The sequence below is a fragment of the Sus scrofa genome, chromosome X, assembly GCF_000003025.6.
Source record: "Sus scrofa isolate TJ Tabasco breed Duroc chromosome X, Sscrofa11.1, whole genome shotgun sequence".
Lineage (NCBI taxonomy): Eukaryota > Metazoa > Chordata > Mammalia > Artiodactyla > Suidae > Sus > Sus scrofa.
This window is the reverse complement of record NC_010461.5, coordinates 73214697-73223287: the sequence shown is the minus strand read 5'-3', so window position 1 is coordinate 73223287 and position 8591 is coordinate 73214697.

The window sequence follows — 8591 nt, the reverse complement described above, 5'->3', positions numbered from 1 at the left end:
TGTCTCTTAAAATGTTCATAACCAATCAAAATATAATTCTTAAGAGCCAGTGAATTAAACAGGTATAAGATAAAGGTTTATAAATGAGCTGAGGAAGTTCCTATTGTCTCTCAGAAGCTTACAAACCTGACTAATACCCATGAAGATGCGGGTTCTCATGGTCTGTCTCAGTGGGTTAAGGATGTGGTGTTGTGATGAACTGTGGTCTAGGTTTCAGACTTGGCTCAGATCCCATGTTGCTGTGGCTGTTGTGTAGGCTTGCAGCTGTGGCTCTGATTTGACCCCTAGCCTGGAAACTTCCATATGCTGCAGGTGTGGCTCCCCTGAAAAAAAAAAGATCAGTAAAATTGTACTTTATTGTATGTCTACCAAAAATAGTTTCCAAACTTTTTGGTAACTAGAAACCTTAAAGTTATACTGAGATAAGTTAAATTAAGGTGATTATAGAGATAATTTCCAAATAAGATAAAATATAAAATATTAATTGCTGAATGTAAGTTTATCCAATTTTTCCTTCCTTTAACAAAGGAATTACAGATATTTGTCTTTATCAGTGAGCATATTTTGTGTCACATTAAAATATTTACTGAGGAAGACTATACTTTAGAAATTATGAAATACATTTGTAAGTTTGCCAATCCACAGTATGCTACTGTAACACTCCACAATTGCTTACTTCTCAGTTTTCACTAGGAATTAAAAATTCTAAGGTTTAAGAATTATAACTAATATTTAAAAGACTTAGGCTAATAAGGGTTAAAGGAAACTACTGCATGTAAAAAAGAAAATAGGTAAGGCAGTAAAATTAATGATTTTTCCAGAAGGAAAAAGAGGAAACAAAAAAATAGGACAAAATCTGAATCAATATTAAAAATTGTAGATGTTTTACAGAAAATGAAATTTGGAAAAGGAGTTTCATATATGGTCAAGCTAGCTAACACTGAAATAGATTTAATTAAGTTTAAAAAATGAATTTTAGCATCAAAAGTACACTGGTGTAAAATTAGAAATTGCTTTTCCTTCTGTTAAAAAAAAAAAAAAAACAGAGTGTTTTTGAACTATCATTCTGCTTTGAATAAGAGATTGTGAATGTTTTTTTGCTTCAGTTCCCTGGTGGTTTAATGGGTTAAGGGTCTTGCATTGTCACTGCTATGGCTCAGGTCACTACTGTGGCAAGAGTTCGATCCCTGATCTTGGAATTTATGAATGCCCTGGGAGAGGCCAAAGAAAAGTTTTTTGTTTGTCTTTTTTTCACCTTTTCAGTAATCTACCTAGAAAGCAAAAAAATTTGTGTCTTACAAATATACTTTATTGTGTTTCACAATGTCTTTATCAAGATTTTGATTACTTAAAAACATCCAGTCTTTTTGATATTAAAAGATTTTAGTTTTATTCACCCTCTTTATTTGGCTTTAAAAATATTTTATTGTCACTTTGGATAAATAGATAATTAAGTATAATTTTATAATGATCTGTGATTTTATTTTAGGCAAATAAATATTCAAACTTTTTGACAACTTCGCTAAGTCAAATTCCAAATGGAATCTTTTTTTTTTCTTTTTTTTTTGGCCACACCTTGTCATATGGATTTCCCAGGCCAGGGATCAGATTCAAGCCACAGTTTTGACCTAAGCTGCAGCTGTGGCAATGCTGGATCATCCTTAACCACTGTGATGGTCCCACGACACTGTTGATCCTCTTGCAACACAGCAATAACTCTCCAAATGGAATCTTTTTTTTTTTTAATCTCAAAGACTTACCTCTCACCTTTTAGAATAAATATGTTAAACTAATTGGTTTATTTGATCTTTTAAATAACATGAGAAGGATTGTCCAAAAAGGGATGATAAATCTTAAGTTATATGTGTATGGATGCATATTATTAATATAAATATCCTAGAAATTGCATAAAATTCCTAAAAACCTAATTTGTCCTGATAGAATATTATCAGTTCTAATTTCAGTTATCATCCTAAAATATATGTCACAGAAATGACCAGATTTTCATGTCAGTTCCGTTATAATGATCCCTCATCAGATCTTTAACCATGGACATTTTAAGTTTTTTACATTTATAGATAGTTACTGTTTAACTCCGATGCTTTTTCAAAACTGCTTTATCTTCGAGGAGCTTTGTGGATGGGAGTTCCCATTGTGGCTCACTGGTAATGAACCTGACTGGTATCCATGAAGACATGAGTTTGATCCCTGGCCTCTCTCATTGGGTTAAGGATCCAGCCTTACCATGCAGTGTGGTGTAAGTCACAGCTTGGATCCCACATTGCTGTGGCTGTGGCATAGTTTGGGTGTTGCAGCTCTGGTGTTGCAGCTCTAGCCTGGGACCTTCAATATGCCATTAGTGCTGCCCTAAAAAGACAAAAAACAAAAAAAAAATAAGATGCTTTGTGGAAAGCACTCTGACAAGTATAGGTTTCTGATCATTTTTAGATCATGCCACTGAACTGGGTAAGAATTTACAGAACTCTAGTGGAGAAGCTATTGAGTTCATAAAACTGTTAACCAAAGATCAATATAACAGGAATTAATTACGTGAAAGTACATGAACTGATGAGTATGATTATAATTTTTATGACTTTTTGTTGCAAATTTGTTGGTTCCTTATTTTTCTGTTTTTCCAGATTTAAGGAGACATTTTCTTTTAAGCTATCTATGACTTACAACAATTTGGTAAAGGATTTTGTAAACAAGGATGAAATATTTATCATTTTCTCTGTATATGATCCCTCAAAAATTTAGAAACTCCTAGTGTCTATTCTTATTCTTTTGGCAATATAGTTCTTTGAATAAGTTCAATAACATTCAGTTCTTTTCAAACAGGACACAACTGGAAATATTATTTATATTACCATTATTGAGACTTTGACTGGAATATTGATTTGAGAATATGCATATAATGAGACAGTTTTAATGACTTAATGTTGACTTTTGAGCCAATAAAACTCCTTGAAGAAACATTGTGATCCCTTGCTTTCATGGATACTGACAGACTTACCAGGTAAGTAAAGATGTTCTGGTAGGTCCAGAAAATCAAGATATGTGAGGGTCTCTGAGAAGATAGAAATTCACTCAAATCTATGAGAAGTATATTCTACAGAATATAATTCATGTTTGTTGAAATATTTCTAAAGTAACTAAAATAAACAAGAGAAATATACTATAAATATCACAGTTGTTTACCCCTGGGAACTGGTATTTTGAGTCATTTTTATTTTCTTTTTTTAGCTTGATCATATATCTAATTTTTTTCAATGACTATATGTATTTGTTGTTATGAGAAAATAGAACAAAGCACAATTATCTGATTTGTACTACACCAAGAAATTTAGAATGAATGAAATTCAAAGACCACTAACTGTCCTTTGAATCTTAGTAAACTTCTTTGAATAGTTAATTACCCCAATATTATAGTTATTCAATGTATCTTTATGGGTTTAAATTATAAGTAAATATTGTTTTATTTCAATTGACCATAAATCAAAAAAAAATGAGTAATGAGTGATATCAGAAGTTCAGTATTTCAATAATTCAGTGGTAAGCCAAATGAGGAGCAAAGTACCATACTACATGAATAATGTCTCTTCCAAAAACCTGAGAAAACAACAAGAGAGTTAATATGTTTAACTGTGAAAATTGTGTAGTACCATTGTATTTTACTTTGATTTCATTCTCTGGCCTTGAGCCACGTTTTGTGGTTGTTTTAATAAATCACAGATAATTTATACAGCAATAAATGTCATTTTTAAATTCATGTGATTAATCACCCATGCTGTTAATATAATCTCCTGCCCTAGGCTGTGTTTTCTGCTCTTCATCCAATTTATATAATATTAATCCTTACATCACACATTGCATAATTGTTAGAATATTTTCTTCTAGAGAATTACAATAAAGGTGATTCATGTTCCAATTTTAGCATACGTAAATACATCAACTCTGAGGTAGCTGAGTAACCTTTGAAAAATTTCATGAAGAGTAGCTAATGTCTCAATGATAAGATAGCAAGTTTATCAGAAATATAAATAGAACAACAGACAGTGAGAAATACATGCAGGACTGTGAGAAATCTTGAAGAAATAATATAGTTTTCATAGATAAATGCAAATTGGATTTTCAATTAATTATTATTCATACTGGGACTTAGGTTAATTATTCAACATTCACCAAGTACAACGAAAGGTAAAGGTACAAGCTGCTTTGCTGCCCCAAATTTTCCAGCATGCTATCTTTTATAACTATTTTAAATTTCTTATAGGTATGTTTTGTTTTGTTTGAGAGTTTCAGTTTTTTATTTTTTATTTTTTTATTTTTATTTTTATAGTCAAAAAGTATTTTTTTATTCTCTGTGAGATTTATGTTTTATTTTTATTTGACTGCTTGAGACCACACTTTTTCTTCTCCTCTGTTAATTCTTCTGTTTTTTTTTTTTTTTCTATTCCTCCTATGTATTGCTCAGTCTTAATTACCTTTAGATAGGTTATCTTGAAATGGAGTTTTAACTAAAGAACAACCCCCCCTTGGCCAAGAAGGCAGCTGCAAGCCTTTCCAGCTGTGCTCATCACCATGCCACCCTTCTTGTAATAATGTAACTGTGTGCTCTCTGTCCAAGCCAGCAGCACTGCTAATCAGGTACCCAGCATTGCTTATCAGTTCTGCTTCTGTAACCTTGCTTGCTTAGTTTCTTAGGGAGGAACACTGTCTGCTTGGGGATGGGGGAGGTCCGGGATGCTTACATGGGAAAATCCAGACCTTGTAGTGTATAAAAGTTACTGAGAACAAAGACCTGGTGCTCAGACTCTGGAGGTGACTCCTCTGAGCCTGCACCTGTGCTGAATAAACCTTGCTTTTCCATATCTCCGAGTGCTGTTTGTCTCCTTCCGTTGCCACAGTTTTTAAGGTTTCCACAACAATCTCAGCTAAGAATCAGCTCTGTTCTTTATCAACTAAGCTTTTGTCTGATTTCTGCATTATTTCTCTGATTCTTGTGCATGCACATCAAAGATTTGGAGGTGCAGGTGGTCTGGCATTTTATAAATGTATTAAAAGAAAAAGTACATTTTCAGAGGGAGAGCAAGCTCATTCATTTTAAAAGAGGGCCCTACTCACTTTACAATTGTTTTTATACCACATTCTGTGGACCTTATTTTGCATGGGGAACAGTTTACACAGAGGCTGGGTGAGAAATGAGCAACATTCCTTCTCTACAGTAGGGAATGATCAGCCCAGGCTGTTCAAGGTGGGGGAAGAGGAATTACAATGAGACATGGCCAGAGGCTTTTGGGTGTAATCTCCTTGAAGGGGACTTGAAGCCTATAAAAAGGACCACTCCCTATGTATGATTTCTGTGCTTCAGCATTGCAATATTACTTTTGGCAAAATTAAATTGTCAACAAATCTTGAAAAGTTTTCTTTGTCTTTGCATTCATATTTTGTTTTTGTCAAAAGGCACAATTCTTTAGTCTAAGTATTTCAATTCCTTTATTTAATACACCTTTACTTCTGTCCTTCCTCTATAAACTGCTCTTCTTTGATCATTTCATTTTTTACTTGTTTCTTGGCCCTTTTCTCCTTGACTAAACTTTACCTTTTAAGGATTCCTATATGGACATTATAACCACGCAGGGCTCTGTGGGGCTCCTAGGCACAAAAGTTGCTAATCAAGGAAAGGAGGGCATTCAGAGACCAAGGGTGAGCAGTCAAGAAGCAATAGTGCAGCCTTGGAGCACTTCCTGGTTCCTCCTCAAGGAATATACATAACAATATCTTTGAGTTCTTCTGCAGAACTAAAACCCCCAACAAATGGAAGACTTGACAGCATTCTTCATTCCTGAAAGAAGGGGGAGTGCCAAAACCAGTCCTGGGGCCAATAAAAACACCAGCTTTGACTGTGGCTTTGTAGTATTTCTTGAAGTCTGGGAAAGTTATGCCTCCTGCTTGGTTTTTGTTTCTCAGGATTGCTTTGGCGATTCTGGGTCTTTTGTGGTTCCATATAAATGTTTGGATTGTTTGTTCTAGTTCTGTGAAAAATGTCATGGGTCATTTGATAGGGATTGCATTGAATCTGTAGTTTGCTTTGGGTAGTATGGCCATTTTTACAATATTGATTTTCCCAATCCAGGAACATGGAATATCTTTCCATTTCTTTACATCTTCTTTGATTTCTTTGATTAATGTTTTATAGTTCGTTGGCATATAGGTCCTTTACCTCCTTGGTCAGGTGTATTCCGAGGTATTTGATTTTGTGAGGTGCAATTTTAAAAGGTATCGTATTTTTGTATTCCTTTTCTAATATTTCATTGCTGGTATACAGAAATGCAAATGATTTCTGAATGTTCATCTTATATCCTGCTACTTTGCTGAATTTATTAATCAGTTCAAGGAGTTTTGGGGTTGAGTCCTTAGGGTTTTCTAGGTATAGTATCATGTCATCTGCATACAGTGACAGTTTGATCTCTTCTCTTCCTATATGGATGCCTTTGATTTCTTTTGTTTGTCTAATTGCTGTGGCTAAGACTTCCAAAACCATGTTGAAGAGCAGTGGTGAGAGTGGGCATCCCTGTCTTGCTCCAGATTTGAGTGAGAAGGCTTTCAGTTTTTCCCCATTGAGGATTATATTTGCTGTGGGTTTATCATAAATGGCTTTGATTATATTCAGGAATGTTCCCTCTATACCCACTTTGGCGAGGGTCTTGATCATGAGTGGATGTTGGACTTTGTCAAATGCTTTTTCTGCATCTATTGAGATGATCATATGATTTTTGACTTTTCTTTTCTTAATGTGGTGTATGATGCTGATTGATTTGCGTATGTTGAACCATCCTTGTGAACCTGGGATGAACTCTACCTAGTCATGGTGTATGATTTTTTTGGTATGTTGTTGGATTCGGTTGGCTAAGATTTTGTTGAGAATTTTTGCATCTATATTCATCAAAGATATTGGCCGATAGTTTTCTTTTTTGGTGGTATCTCTGCCTGGTTTTGGAATGAGGGTGATGGTGGCCTCATAGAATGTCTTTGGGAGTATTCCTTCTTCTTCAACCTTTTGAAAGAGTTTCAGGAGGATGGCACCAATTCCTCTTTATATGTGTGATAGAATTCACCTGTGAAGCCATCTGGTCCTGGACTTTTATTTGTAGGGAGTGATTTTATGACCTCTTCAATTTCATTTCTAGTGATTGGTCTGTTCAGTTGGTCTGTTTCTTCTTGATTCAGTTTTGGCAGGCTGTAAGATTCTAGAAAATTGTCCATTTCTTCCAGATTGTCAAACTTGTTGCCATACAGTTGTTCATAGTATTCTTTTATGGTTTTTTGTATTTCTGCTGTATCCATTGTGATTTCTCCTTTTTCATTTCTAATTTTGGTTATTTGGGTTCTTTCTCTCCTCTTTTTAGTGAGTCTGGCCAGGGGTTTGTCAATTTTGTTGACCTTTTCAAAGAACCAGCTCTTGGTTTTATTAATTTTCTCTATTGTTTTTTGAGTCTCTATTTTATTGATTTCTTCTTTGATCTTTATAATTTCCTTCCTTCTGCTGACTACCACTAAAGATTGGTAGAAAGCAAAAAAAAGCTAGAACCAAAGAAGTGGTGGTTCATGTTAAGAAGAAATCATATTTGGATAGCCTTCACAGAAAAAATAAGATTTTCTTCCAAACGTTTCAATTTACTGTAAGTCATGCATCCAAAGTTCAGAAAATATACTTTTGCCTACCATATCTGGGATCTTCAAGCTCCAAAATGACCTTTAACTATCAACTAGGCTCATGATACTTCTATTCCATTTATGCTATCATTCAAAACTACCCATGACTCTAAAATCTCTCAATTACATATCCAGCCTAGAATTTACATATATCACATTAATTATTCTCTTGTTATTCCTATTCTACTTCCTCAATGTATTGTGCTCTAAGTCAATAATTCTGAATTCTTCTCCAACACTGTTGAGCATTGCTGAGACATTGCAAGGTCATGGTTTCTAATATTAATTAAATCTTTAATACTATATTTTATACTTATATAAGCCTATGACAAGCTTACTTTGTCATTATACCTAATGGATATTCAATTTTTAATTATTTTTCTAAATTGCACCATACTCAGTTGCTTCAGGTGACTTGTCTACAATGTTCCATAAAACTGGAAGCCATAGAAATATGTCCCTTAGATTTTGCTTGTTACCCTACAAACTAATCTCATGTACAGGTACCAAGTGTTTATTTTCAGATTATTTAATTTTCTTTCCCCAGTCTATGCATGACATCTTTACCAATGCTTTAATCTATCTCTTCATCTTCAACTTTTTAAAATTGCATCATTAATATACTGCTCCTTAACCTTGTCATTTTTATATCTTCTTTTGCCTAGCATATAAATGTGTTTAATTCTCCCATTTTAAAAATAAGCAATGAACACAAACTTTCTGTAGCTAGCAAACCATGCTATTTCCCTTTTAAACCAAACTACTTGAAATAATGGGCTTCATTCATTCCCTATCTTTCTTTATTGCCTGTTCACTCCTCCACATTCTATTTCTTCATTTATGTATCCATTCACATATTCAATATAAGAATTAGC